The 16,786-nt window shown below is 46.8% G+C and overlaps 1 long non-coding RNA gene across 1 annotated transcript; it reads right to left on the minus strand.

Annotated features, from left to right (window-relative positions):
• Positions 1-1,083: 1,083 nt before the first annotated feature.
• LOC121134249 lies at positions 1,084-3,498 on the minus strand. The gene is made up of 3 exons (XR_005871314.1): positions 3,225-3,498; positions 2,326-2,411; positions 1,084-1,219 (listed from the first exon to the last, which is right to left on the minus strand). It is a non-coding gene; the product is annotated as an uncharacterized LOC121134249 (long non-coding RNA).
• Between the last annotated feature and the right edge of the window lie 13,288 nt (positions 3,499-16,786).

Below are 16,786 nucleotides of genomic sequence, written 5' to 3' on the forward strand. Positions count from 1 at the left end.
CTCATCCTCCTTTTCCCCTAATTTTTTACTGTGACCCAAAGCCCACCAGTACTGACCATTGTCGAATCCCCTGGGCACAGAGGGAACTGGACGAGCAAGGGCTATTTGGAAGATGTCATTCAAACGTTGGCGCCCCTCCCCCATCACCGCAGCACCCTGGAAGCACCTGTCCTTTTTTGTTAGCGATCCTTTCCTAATCCTTTTTCAAATTTCACCTGCCATTGAGAGTCCACTGCTGCTGTCATTTTTGAAGGACAAACCTGTTTTTCTAGTAATAATTGCATTGGACATCTGTTTCCATGAACCGCCCCCCCCATCCTCCTCCAAATCCCCAAGTGACTGAAACAATAGTGCAATAAAAGGCCACATTTTCTGATCCCAACAGGCAACATTTTGCCCATGTTTGTTCAACAAGAGGATGAATTTAAGGACAAACCAGGAACCAACGGAAAAATCTTCCCTACGCTCGCAGTTCCCCCTACGACAGAGTTCAGAGTCAGGGAAACAGTTGCCTCTTGCTGCTGAAGAAAACCATCTTATTAGGATGCTTTTCCACGGACGGGTTATGTTATTGTTGCCTTGACAAGGAGACATGTACTAACACCTTTCCTAATGGATTGAGAGAAAGCCTGTTTCCATCAGGGCTGGAGACGAAACCAGCCAGAGTGGTTCTATGTTGCCTTCGAAGGGTATTATACAGGAAACCTCTGAGAGAGTGTGGTTCCAGGGACACCAAGGAAACCCCTCCTTCATTGATAATATCCAGAGCTTTGTTTCTGATTGAACTCTGGTAAAAAAAAAAAAAGCAGGAATTTAGGCTGTGTCTCCAGAAGATCAAATATCAAGCCTGGAACATGAAGTGGGGGTTGGAGATTGCTACTTTGGGGCACATTATCAGGCACCGGCTAGAGGTTTGGCAAGAACCAACAGCTGGTCATGGTGGAGTTTTTGAGGCAACCATTGTGAGTGGAATGCTGTCTTCTCCCCCTGAGCTTTCAAGATGTAACATCATTTCATGGGGTTAATTTTACAATGATAAACCCAAAGATTTACCCAGAAGGGTGCTCAAACCACTTAGGCCTCTTTATTCTCCTGAGAAGACTGACTCAAAATATCTCCTGGAGACATTCTCTTAGCAAGAGACTTCTAGAACTTAGAGATGTTGGTGACTTGGACTGAGAACTGGAATTGATGACATTCCAGTGAGACTGTGCTGTAGCTAAAAGGCAAACAAATGGAGAAGAATATAAGGTAAACATCCTTTTATCTGTTCTTCCAGCCATGGACACCACACAAAAACACACATAAGACGTCCTAGAAAGGGGAGGGTGTTGCACCCTGACCAGGGAGCTCAGGACAGAACAATGACACTGATTTTATTTTTTTGTCTTCTATATTCTAGTCATGGATCTAAAGAAGCTGCTATCCCAGACGTAACAGGAATTATAGACCAAAAAAAAAAAAGGCCAAATGACCAGGGACAGCCTACCAAAGCAGACAGCTTTGCTCTAATTACCACTCCCCTCTAGCCAAGCACCACAGAGTACCTGTGATCCCACCCATTCTCCACTTAGAACACTGGCTTCTGACAACACCCACACCGGAGCCATGTCAGAGAAGACAGGACGGGAGCCAGGACCTTCAAGCTTGGCCTGGGGAGATGGCTCCGAGGGTAAAACACTTGCTGTTCAAGTGTAGGGACCTAAGTTCAAATCCCCAGACCCCACCTAACGCTGGGCAGAGAGATGGAGACAGGAGGACCCCAGGAACCTGCAGAGCCAGCTAGGCTGCTTACACAACGAGAAACAATGAAATCGACTGTCAAGAGGCAGTATCTGAGGTTGTGATGTGGACTCTACATGCATCCCTGCGTTCACACACATGGATGCACACACATACAGGAACAACATAGGCATGTGTGCGCATGCGTGCGAACACACACACACACACACATGCAATGCACACACACACATGCACACGCATACACTCTAAAAAAAGACTAGTGAGACAAGACTCCCCTCCCCCATTTGGTTTTTCAAGACAGTTCTGGAACTCATTCTGTAGACCAGGCTGAACTCAAACTCAGAGATCCACCTGCCTCTGCCTCCTGGGTGCTTGGATTAAAGGTGTGCGCCACCACCATCCCTCAAGACAGGACATTTCAAACCTAAGTAATGAACTCCTTTCCCAGAAGCCATGGGGGTTCTCTCCCACACAGGGGGTGCTCTCTCACATAAAAGGGTGCTCTCCCACACACGGGGTGCTCGCTCACACAGGGGGTGCTCTCTCACATAAGGGGGTGCCTCCCATTCTTTTGCAGTTTACCTAAGTGTCTTCTCCAGATGTCAACAGAGCCCAGGACGGGAACTTGACCTCTGATCTTTTTGCAGTAACATTTCTTCCCCATTTTTCTGTCACAACGATATCAGAAAAAGCCATTTCAAACAGGGGTGTTAAATACGAATCAAGACTTTAGACTGTAACAGGGAAATGCCCAAGTACCAGTATAAAGATCACTCATTATCCCAAGAACCAGGAAGGTCTTGGCATAAGGAGGAAGGGGACAATACATGTGGAGAAAGGGAGAATTAGGAAAGAGGTAGTCAAATGATGGAAATTTCACTTAGAAGGGAGGAATTCAAGAGATCTATTGTACGATACAGCAATTATAGTTAGTAACAATGTAGCATTTATTTGAAAATTGCTGAGGGAAGGGTTTGTGTCCTTGCCACAGGAGGAAAGTGTATGAGTGACACACGCATTACTTCACTTAATCTAGTCATTTAGCAGGGTATCTGTGTTTCAGCTCATCACTGTATATGAATCTTTTATTTGTCAGCTTACAAAACCGGTGCCAGCACCCAGGCGGAAGGAAAGGGCGACAAGAAGGAGAAGTCGTAAAGGAGTAGAAAATGCAAAGAGCCAAGTGGAAATGTTTAAATGAAAGGTACAGCAATTAAAAGACAGAAAACGGCCGAGCGTTGGTGGCGCACGCCTTTAATCCCAGCACTCGGGAGGCAGAGGCAGGCGAATCTCTGTGAGTTCGAGGCCAGCCTGGTCTACAGAGCGAGTTTCAGGACAGCCTCCAAAACAATACAGAGAAACCCTGTCTCAAAAAGAAAAAAAAAAAAGACAGAAAGCGTTTTGGGGATGGCTCTAAAGACAGAATGGGATGGAGGTGCAGAGAAGGAGCCAGCGGGCAGAGAGTAGAAATAAGACATTACCTAAACCGGGACAGTTGGGAGAGAATGGCTGAAAAACCATCATCAGAGCTTTATAGACACAGTAACGGGGGGGGCTTAAAAACTGCATGAAGGGACAAGGACAAGGGGTGAGGAGGTGGCCCGGATGACGAAGCGTTTGCCAGAAGCAGGAGGATGCCGGGGGCTTGCTGGCCAGCTGGTCTTGTCACGTCAGTGAGCTCTAAGTTTGGTGAAAGACCCAGTCTCAAACAAGAAGGTGGAAGCGGTTTAGAATGTGGACCGCCCCCCTCCAGAAGGCCTGAGTTCAGTTCCCAGCCTTCACGTCAGGGGCCTCGCGGGCTTCGGCCGCCTTCTTCTGTACTCTGCGGCTGTCTGCACTGGTGTGCGCGCATACTCACCCACGGACACACGTAACTGAGAAGATAAAATAAACGCGAAGAAGAAGCGTCAAAGGAGGCGGCGGCGGGGTGGGTGGCGGTGGCGGCGGCTGAATGGACTCTGCTTTGAATGTGAGATGTCCCCCAACCAGGTCATGTGTCTAAGTTCTTGGTCTGTGTGGGGAAGGCCTGCTGGGGCGGGAGCAAGCAGCCTCCACACGCTCCCCCCACCACGGTGGTGCCCACAGCCGCGCCTTCCCCGCACCACTGAGGTCACTCAAGCCATCAGCCCCAATAGAGCTCTCCTGTTGAAAGCCTGCCCTTTGCTGGCGATGGCCACAGGGATGAGAACACTAAAAAAGGCCAAGCCACATAGCCTTCATGCAAAGATCTGTGCTAGCATTCACCATACCTACCGTTCTGAAAGCTAAATTCTAAGAAAAGCAGCCAGAGAGCAACGGTGCTTCGTCTACACGCAAAGATGAATTGGATGACAACCTGCTTGTCATCCGAACCCACCGGAGGCCAGAAAGAAAGGACACAACGTCTTCAAGTGCTGAAGGCTTTCCCCAGACTCGGAATCCCCAGTGAAAACGCCCTCCGGGAATAAAGGGAAGGTAGCAAGACATTCATTCCCAGGTAACGAAAACTCAGAGACTTTGTAACCAGCAGCCATGCCCAAAGAATGGCTTTAAAAGTTTGCTGAATGTGAAGGGGGGGGGACTTCAAAGGAAACTTGAAGCTTCAGAAAGGAAGAAAGGACACAGCAAGCAGCAATAATGTAGATACACAAGTCTCTTCTATTCCAGAACGTTCTAGATTGTGTTTCATAGTGAAAGTAAATATCGGCGAACTACCTGGCATGGCTCTAAATGGAGGAGGAAAATGAGAGAGAGAGAGAGAGAGAGAGAGAGAGAGAGAGAGAGAGAGAGAGAGAGAGAGAGAGAGAGAGAGAGAGAGAGAGAGAGAGAGAGAGAGAGAGAGAGAGAGAGAGAGAGAGAGAGAGAGAGAGAGAGAGAGAGAGAGAGAGAGAGAGAGAGAGAGAGGAGAGAAGAGAGAGAGAGAGAGAGGGGAGAGAAGAGAGAGAAGGAAAGTGAGAGAATTGATGTAGAGACTGGTAAAATCATATCAGTAGGTTGTTATGTTTATGTAACAATCCCCAAACCTTGTTAAGAATCGATACGGGGGCCTGGAGAGATGGCTCAGCAGTTAAGAGAACTGGATGTTCTTCTAGAGGACCTGGGTTCAATTCCCAGCACCCACATGACAGTTCACAACTGTCTGTAACTCCAGTTCCAGGAGACCTGACACCTTCATACAGACATATATGCAAGCAAAAACACCAATGCACGTAAGAGTAAATAAAAATAAATCATTAGAACATATTTAAAAAGAGAAACAAGAATCGATTCAGACAAACCATCAAAATACCAGAGGGGTTAGCAAGACAGCTCTGTCAGTGGGAGTACTGGCTGCCAGAGCTCATGACCAGAGTTAGACCACCCAGGACCCCTGTGGCGGAAGAACCGAGTCCTGCAAAGCGTCTTCTAACCTACAAATCATGTATGGCACTTGTACTCCCAATAAATAAGTCAACAAGTAGGTATTCACAATATAAATGATGTAGAGAAACTGAAATACAGTTCTAAAAGGTATAGCTGTAAAGTAACCCGGGAAGGAGGAGGAATACGGAAGAAAACAAACCAAAGCTGTGGTAGTTTGAATGTAATCAACCCCCGTAATCCCATAGGGAGGGGCCCTATTAGGAGGCGTGGCCTTGTTGAAGTAGGTGTGGCCTCGTTGGAGGAAGTCTGTCATTGTGGGGGGGCGGGCTTTGAGGTCTCTTTTGCTCAAGAGATCACCTAGCACGACAGTTCATTTTCCCCCGTTGCCTTCTGGTCAAAATGTAGCTGGTATCATGTGTGCCTGCCTGCCACCATGCTCCCTGCCATGATGACAATGGACCGAACCTCTGAAAGTGTAAGCCACCCCAATTAAATGTTTGCCATGGTCATGGTGTCTCTTCACAGCAATAGAAATCCTGTCTAAGACAAAAGCTCAAAACATCAGACTTTTTTTTTTTTTTTTTGGTTTTTCGAGACAGGGTTTGTTTGTGGAACATACTCTGTAGACCAGGCTGGTCTCGAACTCACAGAGATCCGCCTGCCTCTGCCTTCCCCCGAGTGCTAGGATTAAGACGTGTACCACCACCAAACAACAAAACATCAGACTTAAGCCTGATGTATCAATATTTCGTCTAATTCATTAATGTTTTATTTTTTAATTTTTTATTGGTTTTCGAGACAGGGTTTCTCTGTATTGTTTTGGAGGCTGTCCTGGAACTCGCTCTGTAGACCAGGCTGGTCTCGAGCTCACAGAGATCCGCCTGCCTCTGCCTCCCCAGTGCTGGGAATAAAGGCATGCACCACCAACACTTGGCCATTAATCTTTTAATAGAGATTGCCGAAGCAGATTAAAAACATGACTGCCCTTTAGACTGTTTTAGATCTGTTACCCAAGCAGCTGCCACCTTCCAATGTGCTCAGTAACTCTTTTTTTTTAATCCCAAATCCAAACAATAAAAAAGAAACCACTAGAGAAAAAGAGCAAAGCGATACAATAAGAATGCCAATACAAGGAAGATGTAGTGGCTCTAAATGAACTTTCTGAACAGCAGGCCTGAAAAATGTGTGACACCAACTGGGAAGAGAAATACATAAACCCTTAATTGTAGTTGGGAGCCTACGAAGATTTTGATGACTTGACCTCAATAACTGACTGAACAACTAGACAGTAAATCACCAGGATAGAGAAGAATGAATGCCACCACCAACCTACATGATCTAACTGAGGTTAATCCAACATCCTACCCAACCACAGTAGAATACTCTTTGCCTTCAAGTGGTCACAGAATACATCAATATAGATTGTGTCCTGGGCCTTAACACATATAAAAATATTAAAATCTTAGAGTCCATTCTTCAGCTATCATAGAATCTAGCTGGGAGTCATTAATAGAAACACAATAAAAATCTTCACATGTTTACAAGCTAAATAACACACTCCTATGTAACCCAGGATTAAAGAAGGAAGCCACAAGGAAAATTAAGAATGCATTGAGCCGAATTAAATTAAAATATAATATGTCAAAATTTGTGGAGCAGAGCTAAAGCAGCAGGGAATGGAGTGTACAGTTCTCAGGAATAAACTAGAAAATCTGAAGTCAACAATCTCAGAGCAAGAAGAGGAGAAGATGAAGCCAGAAGCCAACAAAACATAAAACAAAAATAGAGAAAAGCTTGATGAAATAGAGAGCTGCTTCTTTGGAGTGGTCAAAATATAGAGAAAAGCTTCATGAAATAGAGAGCTGCTTCTTTGGAGTGGTCAATAAAACTCACAAATCTCTAGCAAGGTTGACAGATGGAAAAAGCAAGAGACCCACATATTATCAATATCAGGAATGAAACAGAGAATATTACTGAGGCCCTGAAGACATCTGCAAGATAAAGGGACCGTGTGACATTTATACAAGACCCACAAGCCACTTAGTATGCAATAATTTAAATATCCCATCAACTATTAAGCAAATTGAATTGCAAACTGAACTAATTAAAGCATCTCTAAGAAATAAAGTTTCGCTGTAAAATTCTATAAAACTTATAAAGAAGACCAGGGCTAGAGAGGTGGTTCAGCAGGTAAGAATACTGACTACTCCTCCAGAGGACCCCTACCCCACCCCCCAACACAGGCTCACAAGTATCTGTAATTCCAGGAGATCAAACACCCACTTCTGACTCTGATGACACCAGGCTTGCATGTGGTACGCAGACAGACGCATAAGCAAATACCCATACTCACAAAATGAAAAAAATACATATATTTTTAAGAGATGAAGAATTGACACCATTTCAAAACAATCCCAGGAAGCAGACGAGGGACACTTCTTAAGTCATTTATAGAAGTGGTACTGGTACCCAAGTTAAAGGCAGCACATCAAAAGAAATCTGCACACCAGTATCCGTCATGTACATACACACAAAAGCCCTTTATGAAGTGTTAGTGAGTAAAATCCAGCCCTGTCCGTGAGTCATGCACCTTAACCACACGGTCTAATCCGGAGATGCAACGCTAATCCAGCCTTCGAAAACGAGTGACACACAATGCTATCAAGCTGAGGAGAAGACTACACGGTTCTATCAATTCATTCAGAAAAAAAAAAACACTTGGTAAAATGCAGTGCCCATTTGTGCTTCAACCTAACGGCAGACGCCATCCCCCAGGGTGCACACGGAGCAAGCGCCACACTACTCCATGTGTCCTGGTTTGAGGCTGTGTCTGGAAGTTCTCACGGATGCAGTTAAGGCAAGAAGAGGAGGCAACAGGGACATAACTAGGAAGGGCAAGAGACAATTAAGCCAATCTCCACATAACATGGTTAACAGTCCCAAGGAACTGATCAAAAAAAAAAAAAAAAGAAAAGAAAAGAAAAAAGAAACAAAGAAAGAAAAGAAAAAAGAAACAAAGAAAGAAAAGAAAATAGCGACAAACCCAGGTTGAATAAGTGAGCCCAGTGGTGACGCAGGATGTGAAATGAAGACTGAAGACCCGTGTTGTAGCCCTACACACTAGCAACAAATACGTGAGCACCAAAAGGAAAAGGTACCACCGTACCATTTACAGCTATGCGGAAAGCATTCCCAGTGGAAGACCTGCTAAGGCCTGCTGCGGCCGTGGCGTGCGGTGTGAGAGACACTGACGGAAGGGATCAGAGACGACCCTGACCAGTGAGGCGAGCGGTGACAGACCCAGACCCACGGACCGGAAGACTGAGTGTAGAAACCACACCGACTCTGCCACGCTGACTCGGGTTGAATGCGGCTTTTTTAGCAACGGCCCTAGCAAGATTTTTAAATGCATCAATAAATAATTTTTTTCTGAAGTCGATTATGGAAAAGTGTGCTAGTTTGCTTTCTGTTACTGTGATTTAAAAAACCAACCAACCAACAAACAAACAAAAAACCAAAATCCACCAACTAAAAGCACCCCAGGGAGGAAAGGGTTTATTCCACTTATTTCAGTTTACAAGTTATGATATTATGGGGGGTGCAGGGAGGCAAGGCAGACCCGTGGGGGAGTGATGCTGACTGTCTTACTGTCCTGCTCTCTTGCTTTCGCAGGACCGCTTGCTCAGAGATGGCACTTTTAGCTGGGTGGTGGTGGCGCACGCCTTTAATCCCAGCACTCAGGAGGCAGAGGCAGGCGGATCTCTGTGAGTTCAAGGCCGGGCTGGACCAATAGCCTCCAAAACAATACAGAGAAACCCTGTCTCGTAAAAACAAAAAAATAAAAAATAAAAAATAAAAAAAAATAGAGATGGCACTTTTACCAATCAGCAATCAAGAAAATGCTCCACAGGCATGCCCAGAGGTTAGTCAAGGGCAGTTCTGTAATTGAAGCTCCCTCTTCACCACGGTCAGCCACCAAAGAAGTAGATGCATTTTGTTTCATTTTTATTATAGATTTATGGTGTGTGCCTGTGTGCATGTGTGTGTGTGTGTGTGCGTGCGTGCGTGCGTGTGTGTGTGTTATGCACACACAGCTTTCTTGAGTTACAGTGAGGTCACACCCTAATAATCTTCACTGTAATAGAAATTGTTATGCATTGTGCTTACACACCAAATACAGCTAGCCTCGCAGTACAGTTCGCGAGGACTGATGTGTGTGGCCTGTTGGAGTGTGGCTGTGGGCTAGAGCCCTTGCCACAGCCCTCTGTGTGGACTTGCTGCGCGTTGCTAGCCTGGGAAAAGATAGGAATTTAAAATCTGAAGGGCAGTTTCTTCTGAATGGGTGTCCCCTTTTCTACGTGATAGAGCTTAGAAATTCTAAATCGAGTCATTGTTAGACACGGTCCAGACGTATGCGCACATCGTGTCCTGGGATCAGTAGCGGTAACTCTGATTCCTACTCACAGTTCTCTGGAGCACAGTGCTGGGTTTCTCCTCCTCCTCCCCCTCCTCCTCCTCCCCCTTCTCTCCATTCTTCACTTTCTGCTCTCCCACTCCACCCTTCTCCTCTTTGTCCCCTCCCCGTCTCTCTCTCATAGCCTCATCAAATAAATAAATAAATAAATAAATAAATAAATAAATAAAGCAAAGCCAAAAACTGCCCAGCGATATAATGAAGACCATGTCCACACCCCACCCCAAGGAGACATGACCACGGGAAAGAGGACTTGGCAATTTGTGTCAGTTTGGCGCGTGCTCCAAGAAGTCGGCCGGGAAGCTCAGGGGCTCTGCCAGGGCGGTGACCACTGAGAGACTGCAGCCAACTCTCAGAAGCATTTGGAGTTTGGAACCCTCTCACTCCCCTCTTCCCTCCAGGCCTCAGAATTCTGTGGCTTCCAATTTGATTTGCCATCAGTTCTCAAAAATAAAACAAACAGAAAAACGCAACAACAAAAACAAAAACAAAATAATTAAAACTGTCAAAGTAGTAATCGTAGGGACACAGAGATGAAAAAATAAAATTATATGATGAAAATTACCTAAGCCCGATGTGGTGGCACACACGTTGATCCTAGTACCTGGGATCTGGAGCTAGAAGGACGCAGGTGTGAAGGCAGCCTGGGCTACACAGCAATATTCTACCACACACAGCCCCGGTCCAACCTGCAAACACTGTTCAGTCCCAGCTAGTCCTGGTGACAGCTTTGGTGGATATAGCACAAAAAACACAGCTCTTTCCCCACATAAGGTCTTTGTACTTCCCTAACTTTTCCAGGATAAAGTTAAAACATGTCAAAACAAAAGCAAAACCTCGCGGCCAGCGCTAGTGATGGCTTAGAGGAAAGAGCTCACGTTTCTCTTCCAGGGGACCCGATTTCCGTTCCCAGCACTCACATCAGGTGACCACCTGAACTCCAGCTTCGGATGATCTCATGCCTCAGCAAGTTCCTATGCATGCATGGCATGTGCACACAAAGACATACATAAATATGTAAATAAAAATAAAATCTAAAAAATCCTTATTGTCGTAACGCACAAACAGGGCATCAGCCTTATGGATCTGCTACCAGAGTTCTGCCAGAAAGAATGCCTTCCCTGGCCCCTGGTGTACGTGTGTGTGCAGAAGGATGTTTTTTAAGTGTATGTGCTGCAGAAGCAAACACATGGATTTTTTAAAAAAAGATTAAAATGTATCAGACTGTACAACCTTATCTACTACCCCACAGCAGTCCTGAACATCCTTCCAGGTCAATGAGCATTCTTTCGCAATATTCTAGTGGCTGCATAACATGCCATTGCATTGTTGCAGGACAATTCATTTAACCTACCTCTCAAGAATAGGCATCTCAATGCTTCCAAATAGCTTTTCTTGCTATAAACAATGTAAACGTCTGCTGTAAACAATGTCCCAGTAAAGATCCTGTTGTAATATCTGTGTCCACGCTCTCAGTTCTTTCCTTAGAATACACTCCCGGGCAGGAATAGCCAGGTGCACATCTTTAAACAGTGATTGCGTCCATTTCCACCCTGTTCACACACCCTAATACACACATGACTGTTCCCATCATGTGGGCACTGTTCCAGACCATCTCCATCATGTGGGCACTGTTCCAGACTGTCCCCATCATTTGGGCACTGTTCCAGACTGTCCCCATCATGTGGGCACAGTTCCAGTCTTCAAGGTGCTGCGGCAGATGACCTTTGCCATGGAAACTGGCACTTTAGATGTGATGTCTGAGAAGGGTGATAAATGGCGTGCCCCTTCCCCTGTTTTGAGACGGGGTCTCACATAGCCCAGGTTGGCCTCAAACTCACTATGTATCTGAGGATGACTCTAGACTTTAATAGTCTTGCTTCTACCCTGATAGTGTTGGGATTACAGGCGTGTGCCATGGTGCTGAGGGTAAAACCCACGACCTGGTACAGCTAGACAAGCACTGTCCCTACTGGGCTACATCTTAGTCTCGGTGTGGCCTTCCTGATGGACCGCTCCCGCAATACCCGCTACCAGCTTTTAGTGACTGGGTATCCTTTAACAGACAGTGTGTGATTTCTAAATACCGCTGAGTCCAAGTTTGAGTGGTTTCAACCCAGGAGGACAAACACAGATTTTTGGACTTCTCGGTGTGGCCAGCAATGCCTATAGACTATTGCTGTTTAAGTAGCCCCATGGCTGCTACCCTCCGTCTGCCGGGAGCTACCCAAGGGGCACTTAGTCCGTATTTTGGGCTGGCCAATATGTCTAAGAGCCATATCTAGAGACAAAAGTGTTTATCCTGAAACTGGGCGGATGAGTCTTGAGTCTCAACGCTGCGGCGGGGATAGCCGAGGGTGCAAAGGGTGACCTTGTCCCTCCCTGCCTTCTCTTCTCTGGAAGGAAGAAGGGATGTTCTGTTCTGTCTCACTTCCAACATAACAGATGTGGACAGCTAGAGAATGTCCGATGAGAATAAAAACTCCAAATTCCCCGAACATGCATTCTTATGTTTATCACTGTTAAACACAAGATAGTCCTACTATGTGCCAAATGATGACGACTGAGGTCCAGGCAAGAGTGAAATGGGTGTTAGTTCTATTAATCTCAGCAATGGTGTCCATCGAATGGAATAACAGCATCATCTTCATTTTGCTGACTGGTAAACCAAGGCACAGAGTTCAAGAGCTCGCCCAAGCCCACAGCTAGTAAGTAGAGAACCCAGGAACCTCACCTATGGGCTTTGACCCTAGAGCCCATGTCCTCAGCACAGTGCAAACTGCCTGTGTGCTAACCACAGTGACTTCGTTCACAGGTTACTAAGGAGTGAGCAGCTATTTGGTGCCATGCTGGGAACTCAACTAACCCTCCCTACCCCTGGTGAGGTGGTGATTACAGTCCTAGGTTAGACAGCAGTAAACCAAGGTCCTGGCAGCTCACGGGGTTTTATGGGGCCAAGGCAACCTTGACAGTAAGTGTTCCTCCACCCTTTCTCCAGTGGCCACAGGACTCAGAAGTAGCCGCACAGCCCCAGTCAGCCCTGACCACAGGCCTCAGAAGACAATGTCTGTGCACACGGTCCCCAGGATCCCTGGCAAGCGGTGCCCCTCCCACTGCTCCCCGGCCTATCTTCTAATTAAACATTTTGTCAGGGCAAGTGGTTTTTTGTCCTCCACACAGAACTCCTCCTTCCTACAGAAGAAAGCAATTTCCTCCCCGTCAAAGTTGCCAATATCTTTTCATTGTTGCTTCCTGGAGCACGGGCCCTGGTGACAGCATCAACAGGGTTTTTTGTTCCAGCCTCCACGGCCCGCCCGCCCGCCCACAGCAGCCTTGCTGGAGCCTCTACCTAATCTTCAGGTACCAAGTTTTCGGGGTTTCAAAGCCAGCAGGCTTGTTTGCTTTCCAAGAGGAGAAGCTTTCAAGCTTTGACTAGATTCAGGGTACCCATCAAATCTGGGGCTGAGATGTCCATCAAAGACCCAAGGAATCCTAGCTCTTTGAGGCCAGCTATGGTCTCGGGTCCTTTTCAAGTCTGGTAAGTTATTTCTTTTCGTGTACATAATCATTTGAAATGATGCAAACACATAGGATAGTGTTAAAGGTACAATTCTCACACGTCCTGTCAACTCTCAACGGCGCACACCTTTCCAGACTTTCCTTCCAATGTCTGCATGCGTTTGTGGGGAGCACAGGCATACGGACTTTTGGAGAGGTACGTGTTGAACGCAGAGAAAATAACACAGCGTGTGGTACTGTGATTTGAACCTTCTCTTTTATGAAACTGCAACTTTGTCGTCGTTCCCTTTTCTTGAGCAAGTGCGGGGCGTTCTGCAGTGTGGGGCGCTCTGCAGTGCCGGGCGTTCATTCTGCAGTGTGGGGCGCTCCGCAGTGTGGGGCGCTCTGCAGTGCGGGGTATTCGTTCTGCAGTGTGGGACGCTCTGCAGTGTGGGGCGTTCTGCAGTGCGGGGTATTCGTTCTGCAGTGTGGGGCGCTCTGCAGTGCGGGGTATTCGTTCTGCAGTGTGGGGCGTTCATTCTGCAGTGCGGGGCGTTCATTCTGCAGTGCGGGGCGTTCATTCTGCAGTGCGGGGCGTTCATTCTGCAGTGCGGGGCGTTCGTTCCGCAGTGTGGGGCGCTCCGCAGTGTGGGGCGCTCTGCAGTGTGGGGCGCTCTGCAGTGCGGGGCGTTCATTCTGCAGTGCGGGGCGTTCATTCTGCAGTGTGGGGCGCTCCGCAGTGTGGGGTATTCGTTCTGCAGTGCGGGGCGCTCTGCAGTGCGGGGCGTTCTGCAGTGCGGGGCGTTCTGCAGTGTGGGGCGCTCTGCAGTGCGGGGCGTTCTGCAGTGTGGGGCGCTCTGCAGTGCGGGGCGTTCATTCTGCAGTGCGGGGCGTTCATTCTGCAGTGTGGGGCGCTCTGCAGTGTGGGGTATTCGTTCTGCAGTGTGGGGCGCTCTGCAGTGTGGGTGCATCTTTCTTCCGTTCCCGGTTTCGTTTTCTGAGATGGTTATTTAGACTTTGAAAAAAGAGTGAGCATATGAAAAAGCCCAGACGGTGCAAAGGGAAACAGACTGTGCCCATCTTGCCCACTGACACGCCCTAGGGCCTGACTTGGTGACACAACACACTCCGTCTCACCCACCCCTGGATACCCACCACCTACCCACCTGGCTCCCTGCGAGTTCCTCAAACAGATTCTATGCACACTCAAGTGCGTTTGTCAATACAGTCTGTAGCTCAAATATAGCCCGTCCTTACCTCCTTTTCTCCCTTCTTTCGTTTGTTCTTGCAGAGATCAGCAGGGGGCCAAGCTTTGGGGAGGAGATCACACCCCACGAGGCCTGGCCAGCCCCTGACCAGTAAAACCAGGTGCGAAGAGCCACAGTTGAGTGGGGGTGGGAGGGTAGGGATTGAGGATCTGTGAGGATCTTGGGAAAGCCGTCTTTGGTAACCAGTGGCCAGGGTGCTGGGCAGCAAAAGGAGGAGGACACAGGGAAGCTTTGGAGGCGGCAGAGAGGGGTTCTGATAATGTGGACTGTAGGTGTGTGTGTGAGTGTACAAGACAACTTCGGGTGTTCTTTTCTCAGGAGTTACCTACCGAGGAGAGGTGTCTCCTTAGACCAGGGACCAGCCGTAAGCCTAGAGATCTTCCTGTCTCTGCCTTCCCAGCATGAGGAATGGGCTACCACGTCCAGCTTTTGATGTTGGCCCTGGGGATGAGACTGTGGTCTTTATGGTTGTGTGTCAAGCACCTTACCAGCCAACCCTTCCCCACAGTCTGAGCTGTGGATGTTCTGAGGGAGCTCTGAGACTGGGACAGAGTAGGAAAGGGGAGTAAGGAGGACTCTCCGACTTGCTTGTCAAGGTTGGCTTTTCCTTCACCATCTTCTACTGAAGATCTTGTTATCAGGTGTGGAGTGTACCCTGTATTACTTATTTTTATACAAATGAGCTAAATGCCCTGTGGAGAACTGGCTCAGAGGTTAAGAGTCTTGGCTGTTCTTCCAGAGGTCCTGAGTTCAATTCCCAGGTCCCACATGGTGGCTTGCAATTATCTATAACTGTAGTCCCAATGCTCTCTTCTGATGCACAGATGTACAAGCAGACAAAACACTTATACACATAAATACACAAAAGATGAGCTAAATATGTACTCAGTGCTTAGAACAATGCCTGGGCTTAGTAAGCACACACCAGAGTCAGCTTCTTTTCTTTTCTCTTTTCTAAGTTTTTGGTTAGCATGTAGAATAATGGGTTCTTCAGGACATTTTTTCATGTGTCTATCATGGTCCCATGCTTACATTTGTCTCTCTTCTTCCTTGCTGCATACAGTTCCGTTTCTTTAATGTCATATGTGTATGCGTGTATGTTTGTATGTGTGAGTATATGTGTATGTCTGTGCACATACATGTCTGTGTGTGAGTGTGTGTGTGTATATGTGTTCATGTGTGTGCACACACATGTCTGTGTGTGAGTGTATGTATGTTCATGTGTGTGTACACACATATCTGTGTGTGTACGTGTGTGTACATGTGTGTGAGTGTATTGTGTTTATGTGTGTGCACACACACGTCTGTGTGTGAGTGTATGTGTGTGTACATGTGTGTGGGTGTATATGTGTTTGTGTGAGTGCACACACATGTGTGTGAGTGTATGTGTGTGAGTGTATGTGTGTATATATGTTTGTGTGAGTGCACACACATGTCTGTGAGTGTATGTGTGTACATGTATGTGTGTATGTGTGTTTACGTGTGTGCACACATGCATGTGTGTGAGTATATGTGTGTGTATATGTATATGTTTGTATGTGTGTGAGTATATGTGTGCATATGTGTGTTTGTGTGTGTACAGATGTGTATGTGTGTGAGTCTAGTGTGTGTGTGTGTGTGTATAAGTCAGACTCTGCATATCAGAGAAAAGGGAGCATTTTGTTTCCTACCCCATCATCGATTCTTGGTCCCCTGATTTGTTTTAATTTTCTTTATGAAGTAAAAGCTTAAATCAGTGTTTGGTTGGGTGGATAAGACACGGATGGAAGGAGATTTGGAGGAATTAAAAGGTTGAACTGTACTGTGTTCCAGGTCTCCCGCCTAGAGAATTCCCTTCTTTTTTTTCATTTTACCCCAAACTTCTGGCTTTAAGATCAAAACTCTCTAGAGGGTGTCTTCCTGAAGAATGACCTCATCTGGCACCATTCTCAGAAAAGCCAAATTCTTTCTGTCTATAATGTCTTTAATACTTTTCTGTGGGTTTTTAAAAAATGGGCTGAAAGTGACTCAAGTCCTCCAGTCCTGGGGACAGATGGTGGCGGCATCTTCTGCTCTGCTCTGCTTCATGGCGGTTCTGTCACATGCGTGCAAAGAGCCCTGGGTTCCAGCCCAGTTCCAAGCACACGGGATCACTGTGAAATGAGAATTACATTAACACCCGTGTGCTCACCTCTCAGCGCTGTAGTGCTGTACTGCTGTAATGCTGTAATACTGTAGTGCTGTAATGTTGTAGTGCTGTAGTGATGTAGTGCTGTAGTGCTGTAGTGCTGTAATGCTGTAGTGCTGTAATGCTGTAGTGCTGTAGTGCTGTAGTGCTGTAGTGCTGTAGTGCTGTAGTGCTGTAGTGCTGTAATGCTGTAGTGCTGTAATGCTGTAGTGCTGTAATGCTGTAGTGCTGTAATGCTGTAGTGCTGTAGTGCTGTAGTGCTGTAATGCTGTAGTGCTGTAGTGCTGTAGTGCT

Source organism: Mesocricetus auratus, unplaced genomic scaffold, assembly GCF_017639785.1.
Source record: "Mesocricetus auratus isolate SY011 unplaced genomic scaffold, BCM_Maur_2.0 Super-Scaffold_4256, whole genome shotgun sequence".
Lineage (NCBI taxonomy): Eukaryota > Metazoa > Chordata > Mammalia > Rodentia > Cricetidae > Mesocricetus > Mesocricetus auratus.